The following is a 20,550-nucleotide window of genomic DNA, read 5'->3' on the forward strand; positions in this document are numbered from 1 at the left end:
AACTCACCATATTCTAATTCTTGGGTTCTTGATACAGGTTGTGGTATTCCCATCTGTTGTGACTTGCAGGGCCTAAGAAGAAGTGAGGATGTGGAGCACGGAAAGATAAACTTAATCATGGGGAACAAGAAGGTTGCACCTGTTACCAAGATTGGAGTTTATACTTTGTTGCTAGATAGTGGGTTAAAGTTAGATTTGAATAAATGTGTGTACTCGTCTGAAATGGCGAGGAATATTATTTCCTTTCATGCTTTGTACAAACAACGTCTTACCTTTTCTTTTGATAATGAAGTTGGTAGTATTAATGCTTTCTTTAATAATGTTCTTTATTTTAAAGCATTACCTTGTGCTGGTGTGTATGAAGCTGTATCGGTTGTAGATAATTTAGGAAATAATGTATTATGTATTGATTCTTCTACTAGCTTGGATAAAGCATCTTTGTGGCATTGTCGTCTTGGACATGTAAGCAAGAAACGCATAGGCCAGCTCCAAAAGGATGGAGTCTTGGAGTCGTTCGACCTCAAGTCGGATGATAGTTGTGAGTCTTGTCTACTTGGAAAAATGACAAAATCACCCTTCACTGGTACTTGTGCAAGGGGTGAGGGTTTGTTGGACCTTATACATACTGATGTATGTGGACCATTCAAAACCGCCACAAGGGATGCTAATCGCTATTATGTGACTTTTATTGATGATTTTAGTAGATATGGTTATGTCTACTTAATCAAACATAAGTCAGAAACTTTTGAAAGGTTTAAAGAGTTTAAACAGGAAGTAGAAAATCAATTAGGCAGGAACATTAAGATGCTTCGATCCGATCGAGGTGGTGAGTATCTTAGTACTGAGTTCCTCGACTATCTTAAGGAGTGTGGGATTGTCTCACAATTGACACCTCCTAGGACACCACAGCTGAATGGTGTAGCTGAGAGGCGCAATCGAACTTTGTTGGACATGGTTCGCTCTATGATGAGTCGAGCTTCGCTACCAATCTCTTTTTGGGGGTATGCCTTAGAGACTGCCGCCCACATCCTTAATCTAGTCCCTACAAAGAAGGTTGCCAAAACACCTCATGAAATGTGGACTTGGAAAGTTCCCAATCTAGACCATATCAAGATTTGGGGTTGCGAGGCTTTCGTGAGGCGCGAAACTCATGACAAGCTCGAACCTCGAAGTGAAAGGTGTATTTTCATCGGCTACCCACAAAAATCCTTTGGTTACCTCTTCTCCAGACCCAGTGAGAATGTGGTCTTTGTGGCTAGGAGAGGGGTCTTTCGAGAGAGAGAATTTATAAACCAAGGAGACAGTGGGAGGCAAATTGACCTTGAAGAAATTCAAGACTTAATTGGTGAAGGAACCTCAGACACTAGCAATCAACTTGAGGAGGAAATTCTTGTTGATCCAGCTGACGAGTCTATACTTCCGAGGCGTTCCACAAGGGTTAGGAACACACCTGAGTTTTATTATGGATTTCATATTACTACGGAAGGTGATACATTTATCAGTGACAGTACACTGGTAAATCTGGATGAACCTAACAGTGTTAAGGAAGCCATGGCAGGCCCAAAGTCTGCTAAATGGAAGGAGGCTATGGACAGCGAGATACAGTCCATGTATGACAATCAAGTTTGGAACTTGGTTGACAATGTACCAGGCCGTAAGACAGTCGGGTGCAAATGGATCTTCAAGAAGAAGACCGACATGGATGGGAAGGTGCACACTTATAAGGCTCGACTGGTTGCGAAGGGGTTTACTCAGACTCAGGGTATTGATTATGATGAAACCTTTTCACCAGTAGCAAAGATTAAGTCTATTAGGGTTATGCTAGCCATTGCTGCATTTCATGATTATGAAATATGGTAAATGGATGTCAAAACCACTTTCCTTAACGGAAAGTTGGCTGAGGATGTTTACATGAATCAGCCAGAAGGTTTTGTCAGTGCAGAGTACCCCAATAGAGTGTGCAAGCTTGAGAAATCCATTTATGGATTGAAACAAGCATCTCGAAGTTGGAATCTTTGTTTCGATGAGAAGGTCAAAGAGTTTGGTTTCTCAAGAAGTGAAGATGAGTCCTGCGTGTATGTCAGAGCTAGTGGGAGTATAGTTAGCTTTTTGGTACTGTATGTGGATGCCATACTACTCATAGGAAATGACATCCCAACCTTGCAGGAGGTTAAGTCCTGGCTTGGGAAGTGCTTTGCTATGAAGGACCTTGGAGAAGCTACCTATATCCTAGGGATAAGGATATTAAGAGAAAGGAGTAAAAGACTAATTGGACTTAGTCAGAGTATCTACTTGGATAAGGTGTTGAAAAGGTTCAACATGCAGAATTCCAAGAAAGGAGAATTACCGATCCAAAGCAATGCCAAACTGAGCAAGGCTCAGAGCCCGAGTACAGAAGAAGAGATAGCTGAGATGAGTCGATTACCTTATGCTTCCACTGTTGGCTCGATCATGTATGCTATGACTTGTACCCGTCCTGATGTGGCCTTCGCTTTGAGCATGGTCAGCAGATATCAGGGGAACCCTGGCAAGGCTCATTGGACTGCGGTAAAGAATATTCTCAAGTACCTGCGGAGAACTAAGGATTGGATCCTTACCCTTGGTGGGAGTGATGACTTGAGAGTGCTAGGGTATAGTGATGCTAGCTTTCAGACTGATAGGGATAACTTCCGCTCTCAGTCGGGCTGGGTCTTTACCTTAAATGGAGGGGCAATCACTTGGAAGAGTTCCAAACAGGAGACTGTAGCTGATTCGACTTGTGAATCAGAGTACATAGCAGCGAGTGAAGCGGCAAAGGAGGCGATATGGCTGAGGAACTTCATCGGAGACCTTGGAGTTGTACCAGCTATTAAGGAGCCTATGGAGATTTTCTGTGACAGCAATAGTGCGGTTGCCTTAGCCAAGGAACCAAGAGATCATGGCAGATCCCGACACATTGACAGAAAATATCACTTCATAAGACACAAGATAGAAGAGGGACTCCTCGTGGCAAAGAGGGTATCGTCAAATGAGAACCCTGCGGATCCCCTTACGAAGGGACTGATGAGGGTTAAGCATTTGCAGCATGCGAGGCGCATCGGGCTGAGGGACGATATTAGTTTTACAGATTAGATAATTTTTCTGAAACTTGTAAAATGTAATCGACGTTTGATGATGAATAAAATGTGTGATTTATTTATGAGTAAAGTGTTACTATCATTGTCAATTATTTACTATTGTTTCAGTTTTGCATGTTTTGACTTCCAGAATAATTAATTTATTCAAACCTCCACAATCGGTCATACGTCGGAAGTAGGTATGAATCAAGATTGTCATGAATTGGGTTTGTAGATGGCTAAAGGTGTTTAGACATAGCAATGGTTGCTACAACGTTCATGAGTGCTCATAAGTTATGAGTATTGGAATAAACCCACGCTCACTTGTATCACTTCATGGAATTTATCTCGAGTGATCGTGAGACGGTAATATCATATAAGTCTTCAAACCTAGAGATATGAGTTGTTACCTATGAGTTGGTTGTGCATTGATTGCACGTAAACGCATCAGTAACTTGATGTTATAAAACGTGCCTTTGTGTGCAATTCAATAAGTAGTAGAACAAGCATATGAGTCGAAGTTTATCTGTTCCTTCTAGAAATAGAAGCAATATCTGGGCCCCTCGATGATTTTGTGTTGACCCATGTACCGGGCCCGGTCAGAACTAAATTGATGTGTTCAGTTAAGTTCTTTGTCAAACAAATTGGAAATCGAGAAACAACTGCTAGACAATAAGTAAGACATTGTTTCATGTATTTGTCCGGCTGATATCATGAGAGCAGAGGATTATATGATCACTTATCTAAAATGGCGCTTCATAGTTCACAAGAGTTTTCGAGAGCTACGATTGCCGGTTGGTTCCTGAAGTAATATAGGCAAATACAGTTATTAGACTTATCCAAGTGGGAGTCTGTTGGATAAGGTGTCTAAGTCCATAACTTATTTGGTATATACTTGACCCGACCTGGCATGGTCCATTTGGGTTGCACTTCACCCGAACTAGTTATGGATAATTTTATGAGAATTGTATACTTACGATTTATTAATATATTATAAGTTATAATATATTAATATAAAGTCATGTTACTTAATTAGTTTTAATCTTGAATTAATTATGAATTAATTTAGTGATTAAAAGGAAGACTAATTAAATCATGGGCTATTATATTTATATGGTGTGGGCTAACACTCATTTGGAATGGGCTAAGCTTATATGGAAGTCCATGGATGATCCATGGAGCTTTTACCCATGGATCCTTGGAAGAGGAAAAGACATGGGTTATTAGGGTTTCACCCTAACCATGTACACTATATAAACAAGCTTATGTTGCATGAAAAAGACACTAATGTGTGTGTAAGTGTGGTGGACAAAATCAAGAGTTAGTATACTCTCTCATACATCTTTTCCAAGTTTGTGATGATTTGTGATTTCCATTTGAGGCATTCACATTATTGGTGCTTGGCTCTCAAACTCCAAGGAATCAACAATCAACAAAAGGTATGTAATTCATCTAGCTCTTTTATGGTTAAAAGTACCCCATGCCATGCTAGATAGGTTATAAACCTTGGAAAATAATATTTTGCATGTATCTTAGACAAACATAGATCCAAGGTTTAATAGGGTTGCATGTACACTTAGGAAGTGTTAGAATGCTCAAAACCCAACAAACTATTCTTGCAAAATCTGAAAAACCTCCACGGTAATCATCTCCCACATCTGATCAACGAACAACACCGGCCTATCCTGGCCACTAGCTCCCGATCCTGATCCGGATCCCACCTCCAATTGACTCGACATCACCATATTGAACATAAAATATGGAGATATCAGATGAAACGCATATCATACCTGGGGAGCCAACTCCCAATAAAGACCTAGGGGGTGTGACTTCCTTGCTACGCGTACGGGTCATGTGCTTTTAGTAGTACGGGCCCATACTACCTTCCATACATACCGTATTTGTTTCAGAGGATCATCACAACAACCCCACCAATACCCGCACACTAGCATACTCATACACTCTATCCTCACTTCCTAGAGGAAGGCTAAACACAATGCAACTGGCTGGCTGACCCCACACAACTCACCCTACCACTAACTGTCACACGACCCTGTATTGGTTCCAGATAACTATCGCATGAATACAATCACATGCCGCACAATTTAAACAATCTTAGGCTAAAAGATTCAATCTTACAACGGTTGGACTCAGATTAGAGCTGCACAGCAGGAGCAAATCCATTATCCTAAGATCGTTTAACCCATGTAGCATGTGACTTAGCGTATTCACTCAATAGTCAGTTCGCACGCGAAAGAGTCATACAACAATCAATCGGGTATTATATAATAGATAAGGCATCATATATCAGGCAATTCTATCATACAGTTCCTGAAGATCCCTATCCTATTACTAGCATGTTCTTATAACATATCATAACATAATCTCAAATAACTGTGTGGTAATTTGGGATCTACTTACTGGCTCCGGCTGATCGTACACATCGCATCCTCCTTGATTATTTTGAAAACCATTTGAAAATTGTTTTAGAAATCTATTTTCCTTAGTTTGAGATTGTATTCACACGAGTGTTCCTCTAATTCACTCAAACCAAGACTCTGATACCAACTTGTAACATCCATAAAATTCACGAAAAATTTAAACTTTTAAAAACAACCCATAAATCATCTTTTTTTACAAAATAGTTTTCAAACATGATCATTATCAGAGTTTTCCCAAAATCTTAAAACAAAACATGAGGAGGTGCATGATCACGCCTTCGCCTTCCCGCGATCCTCTGAGGTACCTGAAACACAATCCAAAACTGTAAGCCCAAAGCTTAGTGAGTTCCCCCAAAATACCAATACACAAACAACTAGCACAAATATAATAACAGCATGCAATGGGTCCACAGCTAACAGACTGGATTACCCCTGAGCCCACAGTATAAGTCTGGCTTGCCCTTGGCCCACAGCTTATGTCTGGCTTGCTCCCCAGTCTGATCAGTCCTTGGACAGAATACCACTAATCCCTCAGTACAGGTATGGCATGTCCTTCCCGACCCTAAACTCGTATCTGGAATGCTCATGAGCCCTCAGTATGAGTCTGGCATGCCCTCCCCGACCCTCAGCTCATATCTGGCTTGCTCAAGGGTTTGTTGGCTACCGCACGGAGTAGTACAAACTCAACCCAACCCACACAATATGTCGACATATAACATATAATATCATATACAGATAAACAAACAATATCACAGGTATTCCTACAGATCTACCAGGCTATCATATCAATACGAGCATGCATATCTATTCCATACTTAGTATATCAACAATATCATGTTATCAAACTAATGGGATGGCCTTGGCGCCTTCGACCCGAAAGTAAAGTGAGGAAAACTCACCTCAAAAGCTGAACAGAACTGATAAGGCCCGACTCCGAATATCAGCTCTCAACTCAAATGCCTACAACCACCAAGTGACCAAATCCATCAAAATCCCAAAATACCCTCAAAAGTCAAATTTGGTCAAACTTGGTCAAACTCAAAGTCAACTGGTCAAAGTCCATAAACCCACTGAGTCAACCCAACCGAGTCAACCCAACCGAGTTAACTCAATATGGGTTGACCCATGCGAGTACGCAGGGCGTACTCCGGAGATATGATGAGCATACAAGAAACCTCGCATTGACTAGCTTACGGGGTGGTTAACCGCGTACGCGGGGCGTACTCCCATCTACGCGGGGTGTACCCTCACAGATCCAACTTCTTCATTAAGTGCTTAACGGCTTTAGCACTTGAGTTCCTACTTCAGATCCAAGGTCCAAAGGTATACTAGGGTCATAAAGTTTCCAACTTTATGACTTTCCACGTCCAAAAAGTCCTTAATGCAAGGTCTTAATCCATTAAAACCTACTACAAGAAATATGGAGCCAAACTAGCTAAAGGGACCTCATTTTTATGACTTAGAACCTTTCCTGGGGTCTGAAAGGACAACCCAAAATGTATAAAACCAAACATGCATAGAAATGGGACTTTGGGATAAAAGAACAACATAAAGCTACCAAAATGAGATCCAAGCAAACAAAGCATCAAGGTGAAAACTTTGTACCTTCTGGAGCTTCCCAAGAAGGTGATGATCCAATATCCATAAGCTTGCTTCAACTTCTAAGATCCTTGATGCAACTCCTTCTTCCTTAAGCACACAATGGACACACCTTTAGCTGAAACTACACTCTTATGGGGTTAGGGTTTGCCAAAAATGAATCAAGGGCTTAGAGGCTGAAAAGATTGGGGGGGAGGGGGAATGGTCCTTAAAGATGCTTTAATACTCCACAAACCCTAAAAATTAGAGTTTCTTTCGGACATGAGTACGCCCAGCATACTAGGGCGTGCCCTAGTACGCTTAGCATACCTACATGTACGTATAGCGTACACCTCCTGCCCCAAAATTACAATCTTGCCCCTAGGGCTTCTCAAGGATACTTCCTTTCAATCCAAGGACCAAAAATACATGAATTAAGACCACAGGAGGTATTTGAAAAAACTTGAAGACCGGGGTGTTACAATTTAAAGCTCTGTATAGTCGTAAGATCCTCGCAAGGATTGGTCCAGTAGCTTACCAACTCAAGTTGCCCCAAGAACTCAGTTGTGTGAACAACGTCTTCCATGTGTCAAATCTTAAGAAGTGTCTCTCTAATGATGCACTTATCATTCCTCTCGAGGAGATTCAAGTCAATACCAAGCTAAAGTTCATCGAGGAACCAATAGAGATTATGGATCGATAAGTGAAAAGGCTTAAGCAAAGTCACATCCCCATACTAAAGGTACGATGGAACTCTACTGGACTAGAGTACACGTGGGAATGGGAAGATCAAATGAAGAGGAAGTACCCTCATTTGTTTGGAGAAATCCCGAATACAAGCTAAATTTCGGGACAAAATTCATTAAACGGGGTGAGAATGTGACAACTGGGAAAACTTCGTCACTGACCACCATTAGAAATTAGCATAGATAAATAAATGTAATAGAGTATCAATGTAATAGTTTATTTTTACAAATAAATATGATTGACAATATCTTACACATAAGGATAAATCGACTCATGGGATCAAAAGTGAGTGTCAAAAAAGTCATACCATCTACGAAGTTGGTTAATATATTTAGAAACTACATGACGATGTGATTCCAGGGATATAAGCTTCGTAAAAATATAACTTCAATTGGTGGAGTTATGATTTTTGTAAAAAGTAAAATCAACTGCGTAATCAAAGTTATTAACGTCATAATAGGATTAAGAAATCTCTCGAGTTTGGCTAGTGTCACCAAAAGGAAAGTCGTAGTACTTCTCGAGGTGAGAACGTTAAGACAAAGAACGCCGAAAATGGAGTCCATATGAAGAAGATATAATTTTTATAAAATCATTTAATTATACCCCCGTTACTAGCCAAAACAATATAAAGGAAAGTTGTAGTACTCATTGAGACCATCACATAGATATAAAGAGAGTAAAGATCAGAGCTCGTACGCAGGAGATGTGGTTTTTCCAAAATCATTTGTACATGCGCGAGGTGCGCACCATCCCCGGCATGCATTCTGACCCAAGATTCGAGAAGATTGCGGGTGACGTGACCCAGCGGAAGAGGAACACGTGGCGACCCCCAGATGGATCCATGATGCACACGTGCGATACACACAGATATTTGCACCGCACGCACTCAAAAACTCTGGTATAAATAGAAGTGTATGCAGATGTTTTATGGTGGGGGGATATAAGCTATAAAACTATGCAGATGTATCATGCTACTAGGGTGAGTTCACGGCCCACTTTTACTATTTTCAAATGTTTTATGGTGGGGGGATATAAGCTATAAAACTATTTTAATGATTTTACAAAAATATTATTACTTGTAATTTGTCAATTGTGTTGAAACTACATGCAACGTTAGGATAATATTATGTCCGATAATTACCCTGCCTAAGCTTTAAGAATGATATTATTCATGGTCGTTATAATGCCTAAGATTATACTAGAGGATTATACCTAGTTGGTGTGCTAGCCAATTCCCTATAAACCCTGTGAATTCACTGACATTACGTTGACATTTTCAAAATTCATGTATTCTCAGGAAAATGAGTAGCAGTGGAAGTAGAGTGTTGAAGGAAGTCGTCACCTGGCTGATGGAAGTTTTGTTTTTTTTCATGTTGCATAGTTTATGTTAGGGAGTGTGCTTGAATATCGAACAGTGTAACCCTTTATCAATAATGAATAAAAGAAGTATGTGTGTTATATTTTCATGTACTGTTCAATATACTTTCCTTCAGATCCAACATCCCTAATGTCGCACAGCTCGGCGTTTCCACCGCCAAGTCGGGGGTGTGACAGTTTGCGTTGTTCGGGATGACATATTTTGGATAGCCCTTTAATGGTGAATAAATTAGTAGATTGGTACAATAAAATTAAGGAACAACTTATGTTTCTCAAAATTTATTTTGAGAAAGCATATGATTCCTTTATATGGAGTAGATTATAAACTTCATGTGATTTTTTCTGAACCGGATCAAATAGAAGAGATCGTATGTTCATTTGTCTTTATCTTTTGTTCTTGTAAATGGAAGATCCTATAAGGAGTTTAAAGTGGAGAGAGGCTTACGACACGACAACATAATCTCTCCTTCCTTTTTATTTAAGTTATAGAAGGCTCACACATGATAGTTGCAGATGTAGTCGCAATTGATTCTATCAAGGAGCTATGTTCGGTTATAGAGGACTTATTATCCCTTACTTATTCTACATAGATGATGTATTATTCGTGGGTAAGCAATCTCATGATAATATCTCTAACATTATATGTGTTTAGGATGTTTTTATTTGACTTGTAGACTTAATATAAATCCTCGCAAATCAAATTTCTATGGCTTTGTGGTTACCATAGATACGGTTGAGCAACTTATGTTCTTACGGGTTATAGAATGGAACAAGTTATGTTTACTACCTTGGTGATTCAAAAATGGCTAGAGTTCAATGTTGGAAAACAATAGTAAACAGGTACGTGGAAAAATAGTGTAGATGAGAGGTCAAGTTGTGTTTTATTTGTGGTTGGTTCATGCTCCTTATTTCAGTCTTACGGTCTCTTTGGATCTATTATATGTCGATTTTTTATGCCGGTGAAAGTCAAGAAATACTTGGAAAATATTTGATCGGGGTTCTTTTGAGGAGAGTTGTAACACATGTTTTTCATAGCATGTATTATGGGGAGAAGGTGTAATGATGACTAAATAGACATGAAGTTAATAGAAAAAAAAAAAAAAAAAAAAAACTCTACTAAAACGTAAGAAGATGTGAATCGTTTGTGGAAAAGGCGTGACTCGCTTTGGTCAAAGTGAAAAGTCAAATAAAGGAAAATGGAAATGTGATGTATGTTATTGTGAAATGTGACGTGTCAATGTGTCCGGGCATTCAACACGTGTAACAACTACGAAACATGTGGAAAGAGGATAGGACAGGTGGCAAAGCCTTAATTATACAGTTAATGCACCCTTGAGTTGGACGTGATGCATTTTTGCGTAATTCAGCTATAAAAAATGGAGTAAAATGGTTCCTTCGGTGGTTCATGTTTAAAATGAATATTAGAGCAAGTAGAGATGTGTATAGCTGGAAAAGGTGAATTATGGTGCTAGTATACGAGGGTACAAGTTATTGAACGATATAATGTTTTGGCGAGAGTGATGAAGCAAAAGCAGTAAACGGAGGGTAGATGCCAAAGCAGAAGTTAGTTTTCACTAACTAGTCGGGTGAGTAACCATACTCCTCTTCTAGATAAATGTTATCTAGGTATTTTGTTTATTATTTTATAATGCACAAATACAATATTATGGTTATCGCAGAATAATATGTTATGTATTAAAGGCTTGTGGGGATGTGTGTAGATGAGAGTTGTATTAAACTGGTATAGCTGAGTTTTATAACATGTTATTACTATGTAGAGTAATGAGCTGAATTAGCTAAATTATAGTTAACCTATGCTACATGAGTTAAATAGCTAGTTTAGTCATATTTACTGTAAGCTATGAAATGTTGGTGTAGCTGTTTGTGGCTATGCGAATGAATGGATATAGCGGGTTATTGTCGTGAGGTGTACATAGATGGTTTGGTTGATGACCATCGGTACTATACAAATTAAGTATATGTGTAACGTCCCATTTTCACAAATAAAATTTTCATTTTTAATTAAGGTAAAACATCATTTTCATAAAACCCCAAGTTAATAAAACTCATTTGTTCCAAAATACAATTGTTTGATAATCAGAGTAATGTAATAAATGTGGAATCTCCAATGTTGTTGATGAGTGTGTATAGTCACACATTCGCCTTCCCACGATCACCAATGGTACCTGAAACATTTAATCCACAACTGTAAGCCAAAGCTTAGCGAGTTCCCCCAAAATACTACATACCACGAGACAAATACAATGCATGCACACACACGATCCTTCAGTCTGACTGGACCGCCTTGTGAGGCCTACAGTACACCTCGACCTCCAGTCAACGACTGGTCCCCCTCCCGTGCCTACAGCATACAACTGGTTTGCACCTAGAAAATTATGTCAAATTTTGACGGTCAACCGCCGTGATCATTACAATAATTTAGACCTAATGTATGATTTGTTGATGTTTATTAAGAAAGTTTAAGTGATATTATACTAATCGCTATCTATTTTGAGCACGCTTTTGATTAATAAACTATTGCAATGATGAATCGTTTTTGCAAAAACCATGGAATTACATCAAATTAAGCACGAAACCTTGAATGAGTTAATCTCGACATGGTTTCTTTTATTTGAAATACATTTCGAGAATAATATATAAATCCAATCTGGTTGATGTGGGATTTATCGATATAAATAGCTCTATATTTCTAAATTCGGTCGTAACTACGTAAAATGATGCATAAATTATAACTCGTGAACACTTATAAGTATGTTAACATAGATTTCATGTAACATACAATAATTTATGTGTCAAATCAACATAAATTAAACATAGTATATATATAATAAAGATTTGTTACATTTAATTAACCTTATATACACAAGTTTATATATATATATATATATATATATATATATAAGTCAAATATGATTTCTAAGGTTCAAAATAAAACATATATGATAAAATTTTTGGCTCTCATATATGTAAAAATTAAATTCCACACACACACACACATATATATATATATATATATATATATATATATATATATATATATAACCCATAAAACTATACATATATATTATATGTATATGTATTCAATATCAAATGACAAAAACTCATACATATGTGTACCTAGGTGTATAATAAGATCAATAATGCCTAACAACCTTCAAGATCTATTAGAAATCAACCATGTTTTCCTTCCCATGCCTCATTGTAGATGGGTACTGTGACAACCCGAAAATTTCTTGCCTTCTAGCCTTGTTAAGGGTCATTCTTTTGGGTTTTAAGCCTAGTACACTTAAGGAATGAGTGTTAGAATGTACCTGCTAGAGACATTGTGCAACATTAAAGCCTTAAGACCACCAAAAAAAGGAGTTCACGGCCAAAGAACATAAGTTTACGGCCATAAAGTCAAGGCTGGCCGTAAACTCCCCTATAAGTCTCCATTTCCTTCACTTTTCCTTCATTATTTCACTTTCAACTCAAGAACACTTCCATTCTCTCTCAAGTATCATCGATATTTTCATTCCCGATCTTCAAAAAGTAAGTGATTCTTCCCTCTAGTTGTTGATTATCCTTCTTACTCATGAATCACTCTTTGATTTCATCCATGGAAATCAACTTTTTGCTAGATCTTCATCTTTCACCAAGAACACACACTTGTTCTTAGTGGCCGCAAACTCTTCTAGAGGCCTCAAAAGTGTGAGTATTCCATTTATCTTCTAGTTAACCATGTTAGACACTAGATCATAGCCTTAAAACATCACCAAACTCAACATAAATGAGAGTTTACGGCCAAAGAGAATCTCCCTTGGCCGTAAACCCTAATTATGGCCAAGTCTTGAACCTTAAACACCTTTAGACTCTTTCTAACCATTAGAACACTTGAACCTTTGAAAATCCTTGCCTTTAAGACCCAAAATAAGACCATTTGGTGAGTTTACGGCCATACACTTTATGGTGTGGCCGTAAACACCTCAACACCTTCTAGAAAGTTGGTTTTTCTCATCTTCTTGTAGATCAATAGTCCCTCAAGCTTCCCAAGCATTCAAACACCCTCTTGTACACCTTTTACCATGAATTTACGGCCCAAATCTCCATGGCCGTAAACACCAAATGATGGCCTTAAACATCCCTTAGATGAATCACATGTGATTCTAACACTTGGTCAAAGTGTTTCCTAGTCCCTAAGGGTGTTTCCTTGCATTTTAGTTGCTTATAAACACTATATTCATGCAAATACATGCCATATATGTCATTTAGGGCTCGTTTGTGTCTCTGGACTTCATTCGTGGAACTTCTCATCCTTACGCGCATATTCGTTTGAATCACCCACATAAGGTGAGTTCATACCCCGTAATCAATCTTTTAAACTGTTTTAAATGCTTTTAAGGGGGGGAATACAAGTTGAACACAATGATAATTGTGTAATTGTTTGTTATAAACACTTTCAAAAGATTACTTATGTCATTTATAAGTAGTCAAAACATTTCAATAACTCTTTTAAAGTTATGTTACTTTATAGTTTAACAAAACTCCGTTTTTAAAGTACAAGCATAACTTAGTAGTAAAATGAGTCTTTTCAATAACAGTTCAAGTAAAACACTAGTAAACTATAACGGGTATAGTTTAGAGTTTCAGTTCATACTAGATAACATAAAGAGAAACAGGGAGGTAGATACAATACACGATAACATAAAGAGAAACAGGGAGGTAGATACAATACACGATAACATAAAGAGAAACAAGGAGGTAGATACAATACATCAGAGAGACACACTATACACTATAACAGAACGAACACACTATACACTATAACAGAACAAACATACTAAGATGTTATAGCATGAGAACACTACAGGATCTAATTATACCAATGAATCACTAACTCATTGTTCTAAACAAAAGGTGATAGTAAAATTGGGTATACATGATCACATAACTTTAATGTGAATTCTACACGACCTAGCAATTTGTTTGCGGAAGTCGCGTTTGGTCCCCAGAATCTCTTGCAGGGAGAGCGTATAGTATGGGTACTATTCCTCACATTATGACCTTACTAAAACAAACATGTTTTAAGGTAATTAGTACTACAGGATGTCAATTCAAAAGACAATTGTGTACTTATAATTTCCCATTACTTTCAGTAAGTGACAGTTCCACTTGAAAGTTAATGCAAACTATTTTCGAGTCAAAATAGTTATAAACTAGGGAAAACTTACATTTTACAAACGACACACAGAACAGTCGAGTCTAGTACATTCAGTAAAAAGGGATCTATAATGCTAACTTTATGATTCCTTAGTGTATGCATTTAGGGATATATATATTAATCGGGTCCGACAGGTAGTAGGATGTGTGCTTTTCGCTTCATTTCCTGTTCCTTGTTTGGTTGTGGGCTTAGAGCAGATACACCCAGCCTACTATCTATCCGAGCTTAGTTATATATATATATATATATATATATATATATATATATATATATATATATATATATATGTTCCGTATACACTAAATAATCATAAAGGGTACCATGTATGGGTCAGGTCATAGGACACTAATTCAATGCACCGTTTTCTAGTACAAAACATACTTTTCAAATAAAGAACTTTTGGTATACAAAACTAGAAACTTACCAGTAAAGGGTTTAATCCATTTTATTAAACCAGTAAAACTTAAAGGACCTTAGGTGGTTAATTCTATAATACCTTAGTTTATACACCAGGGTTATATATAATTAATATCTGATAGGTAGTTGGATGTGTGCCTTCCGCCTCATTCCCTGTTCCTTGTTTGGTTGTGGGTTTAGGGCAGATTCACCCAATTAACTATCTATTCGATATTAGATTAATGTATAACTAGTATAAACTAAGTGATTATAGAAGGAACTACTGTGGTTATCATTTTATTATAAGAAATAAGGGTTTTTTAAAGGATCTTTTCATCAAATATAAAGGAACTATTACAGTTAACTCCGTGAGTACCGAGTGAATACGCAGGGGTTATATACAACGATGATCTAACAAACAATGGGATGTGTGTCTTTCGCCTCATTTCATGTTCCTTGTTTGGTTGTGGGCTTAGGGCAGATACACACAACCGATTGTTTGTTTACTTTGGGTTTTATATAACTTGTATCCATTTAATACTCATAGAAAGGACTGTAGAGTCATTTTTACTTATCTTTCATCAAAGCAGGAAATATAGGATTTTCTGGAGGAACAGACAAACTTTTCTAAACAAGAACTTACTACAACTTTCTACAAACTTTCTTACTACTTACTGCATCACTAAAATCTTATGAACTCACCAGCTTAAATGCTGATCTACGCTTTCAAAATAACTTGTATTCTCAGGAGACCAGTAGACAGGTACGCGCACTGGGATTCAGAAGATGGAGCAGTACGCTTTCATGTCTTTTTGTTATTTGATATGTATTCTATATTATGTGAATCATACTTTGTAAACACTTTCTTTCTAATGAAATAGTTGTTTATTACTTTGCTTACTATGAAGCATGACTTGTGATACTAAACATGAGGTCCTCCGCCCCAGAACGTTTTCGCCGTTCCGGTTTTGGGGTGTGACAGGTACCCCTCACAAAAAACTGACACATGCACTAAATCTAGAAAATTGCATGGTAAACTTTCAAATCACCCCTTGGAAATCAAAGTACACATATACACTCTCAAAGTATTCTGCAAATCTTCTTAATAGCACACTCGGGTTTTCCTATATGAGTTATATTCGTTTCTAACAGCCATAAGAGCTAGGATCATTTCCTAAGCTATAGGTTATGTTGTCATGTACACTGAGACCGTTAGTCTTAGTCAAAGTCCTATATGACATAACCGTTAATATGTATGGAACGCAGAACGTCAGGTATAGATTGACGGTACTGATCTATACGGGTAGACATCCTGCCAATGGTTGCTAGCTACAACCATTGTATGACGAGTCGAAAACAGGCATTGGCGTTTTTACTCTACTCAATTCACGACTTTGATAAAGCATTGGTGTGTAATATTTTAGCACATCCCTTTTAGTGATGATGCAGAGGTTGTGAGTCGCTGTTCGCTTATAAGTTCATTATAGACCCCAAAATTGTTTGTGACCGTATAGATTTGGAATATGATTTATACGAGATTTTGTTCATTTATACTAGTTGAAAGAGACTGTATGTAGTGAAATAGTTTGTGACTCATAAAGATAAATGTCATTAATAAAACCAAGTCATAAGTTATTTAATCAATAATATGAAATATGACACAACAGATCAAGGTTTTAATCTCATAAATGAACAAGTTATTTTTAGTAAACTTTTCATTTTTGTACGAGAATATTTTGGTGGAACAAATATCTTTTGACTTAAATAAAATGTTTTGAAATGGTTTCATTTGATTTTTTTTAAAACCTTTTTATAAATGATATACTTCATGATTTTAAAGGTATACGGAGTCCAAACGTCTAGAACTCACCAACAATTCGTTGTTGACGTTATTTATTTAAAACATGTATTCTCAGGGAAGTAGCGTCGGGAGTCCCGGTGCAGGATTTATGGCAACATCTTTTTATATTAATTATGTTTTGTCGCAGCTTTTCACTACTTTGAAGATATGTATTAATACCTATGTCGATGTAAGATATTTTGGATTTATGTAATCATGATGTCGTATGTTTTATGTACTGTTCATGTATGCTTTAACTATGATATTCATCAACGTCACACCTCCTAGCGTTTCCTCTGTCGGCTAGGGGTGTGACAGCATACCGTTGGTCCGCCAGGGTATCTTGGCATACAACAAAAAATAGGATCACCTCAAACAACCACCCAATATGTCGACATATATACCTAACAAGCAATCAAAAAAGAACATAAACACAGACAACTATCTATACTAGTCTACATATCTAATAGCTCACTAAAGCATACCCAACCTTATACAGTACTCTATGTCATTACTGGCAGATTACTAATGAATGCATAGCTATATGTAATCAGAGGTGCAATAGACAGTCGTTCAGGTGATTCCACTCTAGAGCCATAACCAAATAAGGAACATGCAAGAAAGCCTAGATCAAGAGTTATCAGGTTATCCTACATGACTACATACAACCCCTAGGGCACTCAAGTAGACGATCATCGACCCCTGGTACTATAACCAACATACCACTACTCTTATATCCTAACATATAAGGATATATATTGTAACACACAATATAGAGGGGAAACTCACCGGAATCGAAGACCCAAGGAAATATAGCAACACTCTCACTCCTTGCATTGATCACTCCCACGAACCGAACGGCACCAAATACAGATAAATCCTTAATCAATAACCCAAGTCCTTCAAGTTTGACCCAAAGTCAAAATGGTCAAAAGTCAACGGTCAATGGTCAACAAAAGTCAAAGGCCAATAGGTCCACGACCTCCACGATGTGACAAGCTCTTGGCCACGCAATGGCCAACCAAGGACAAAATAGTGGAGCGTCTGAGTACCACCACTCTATGGAAAACCCTTGGCCACATCGTGGTTTCTGGCAGAATGCCAAAGTCTTCATTAAGTGCTTAACCTTTACATATCTAAAGCCATAAATTCAGATCTACTTATTTTCAATGACTTAATGGATAAAGTTTCTAACTTTATCCATTATGAGTCCATTCTAAGACTAGAGCTACAACCCTAAGCCTATTAAGTCCTTATTAGGGCCAAAACTTGGGCATGGACAAAAGGTGACTCCAATATGGATCCTTTTTCTCATTCTACAGAACATACTGACCATACATGGATCCCTACCAAGCTCTGGAGTTCCTAAAACTCCAAGAGCATCCATGGAAGGGACCAAAACCACTCAAACATGACTTCAAACTTGAATCTAGAAGAAGAAGAAGTGCCAAGGTACGGACTTTATAGCTCCAACAACTCAGAATTTTAAAGAGAATGTTGGATCCAAGCCTACTCCTTGCTCCCTTGCACCAATATGAACCTATCCTTTCCCCAAGCTTCAATAAAATCCAAAGAATAAGCTCTAAATCAAGAAATCAAGCCTTCAATCATGCATGGAGGTTAGGGTTTCGTATGGAAGGGTTGGAGGCTATAGCGGATGCCCTAAACCTCGATTTTTGGTGCTTAAATGTGGAAGAAACCCTAAAAGATCATTGGCTTGGGCTGCAGCTGCTACCACACCGTGGCCTTCCTCTTGCCACGTCGTGGTGGCCATCCAAACGCGCATTCTTGAAATTGGTATGTCACGATGTGGCACTCTATTCTCCACGTGGTGGCACATGGTTCTTCCAAAAACTTTACTTTTGATCACTCTGAGTCCTCAACTGATCTATTCTGGAAAAACATGTGTTACAATATGAGTTGTGAGGAATAGTTATAGTTGTATACAACTATGTAGGCCGTTGAATAGTTATAGTTGAACATAACTATTGTAATGCCCGAGTCGCCAGGTATGAAATTAAACCATTATTCATTAAAATCTAAGGAGGGGACCATGAGTACGCTAGGCGTACACTAGGTACGCATGGCGTACTCCTTGCATGCATGCAATCGGGGTGATCCCTACGTACGCTGGCCGTACTCAAGCCAGAGGCAAACCCTAATTTTTAGGTTTTGCACACTATTTAAGATCATTCAGTCCTTCAAGTCCATCACGTTTTCATCCCCCATTGCCTTTTAGTGCTAATCTCGAAACCCTAGCCATCTTGAGTGCACTTTTAAGCTTACAAAGAGTTTTTGGGTGTTCTTTTGTGGTTTTAAAGAAGAAGGAATCTTGAGGAGAAGAAAAAGATTAGAAAAAGCTTGTGGATCCAGATTTTATGCATCATTTCTAGCTCATTGGAGGTATAAAGTCAGAAACTTGTTCATTCTAAGCTTAGATCTAGGTTTAGGGAAGAACTTAGCATCTTTTGGTCCCATAACTTGGTCTTTTGGAGTATGGGAAACTCCAGACCATTTGAGTTGTCCTTTTGGAATCTTAGGGGTGCATGGAGTCATAAAAATCGTATCTTGAAGGTTAAGACTCAACCATGCATGAGTTGGTGACTACTTAAGAGAGATAGAGGGTTTAATTCATGGTTTGAGTCCCATTAAGGCATGCAAGAGCATAAAGTTTGCAACTTTAGGGCTTAAGACACTTTTATGAGCTTGGATCTAAGTTTTGGACGTTAATGCTTAATGGGTTAAGACATTGGAGCATTTTTGGCCAATTGACCAGTACGTCGGGTGTACTCTTGAGTACGTTGCGCGTACTGGGCCAGTGCCCCGATTTCGGATCATCAGCGTACGTCGGGTATATGAGCCATGTACGTCGCGCGTATGTAGTCTGTGGGCTTATGAGATTTTTGGGCTCGAGTTTTGTTGGTATTTTTGACTTGTTTAGGTTTGGGCCTCAGGCCTACCTGTAGTAGCAGGGCATTTATGGGCTCTTGGACCATATTGGGTCTTAGGGCCTTGTAGTTGGGCTTGGAATGCCTTTTTGGGCTAGTTTGGATTTGGGCCTTGGTGGGGGAGGCCCAATGAGGCAGGGGTTAGACTATCATCGTAATTTCTAATTAGGGTTTTATACTTGTGCCTTAGGGAGAGGATTTCGGGAGTCAGTCGCTGAGTGTGATTTGATACCTTCAGTCTGAGGTGAGTTTCCTTCACTGTATCCGTGGGTCGAAGGCACCAATGTCGGCCCACTAGTTTATGTTGTAGTATGATGATTGTTTTCGTGACAACTTTCAGTTATGCATGTATTTGCTTGATGACTCTGTGATTCTTTTTTTATGATATTATGTAGTAGTGGTAGGGGTGAAATAGACCCGATATCCGGTTGAAATAGACCGAAGGGGATTGCAAGCGCCCAGATATACTTGACTGTATCCGGTTGAAATAAACCAAAGGGGATTGCAAGCACCCACATATGCTTGGCTGTATGTTTTTATGATATGAGGTATTTTGAGGGAACTCACTAAGCTTTGTGCATACGGTTTTCAATTTATGTTTCAGGTACTTCCAGTTCGAAAGGGAAGGGACCGACCTTATCGCACTGCATCACCCTATAATTTTTCATATTATGTGATTTTGGGAATTTGTACTCTGATAAACTGTTACTATGATACACCTTCGACTATTTTGATATGATTATCGCATGTTTTGAATGAATTTAAAAACAATACATTTTATCTGTATTTTTGGGATGTTTCAACTATTACAATGTCTAAAGTAGAGAACTGAATCTAAGTATAGTCAAGTACTTATAGAAAAATATAAATGTGATAATGTTTATGGTTATTAGGAAATTGTCGTAGC

Source organism: Lactuca virosa, chromosome 9 (genome assembly GCF_052849685.1).
Source record: "Lactuca virosa cultivar CGN04683 chromosome 9, Lactuca_virosa_CGN04683_v6, whole genome shotgun sequence".
Lineage (NCBI taxonomy): Eukaryota > Viridiplantae > Streptophyta > Magnoliopsida > Asterales > Asteraceae > Lactuca > Lactuca virosa.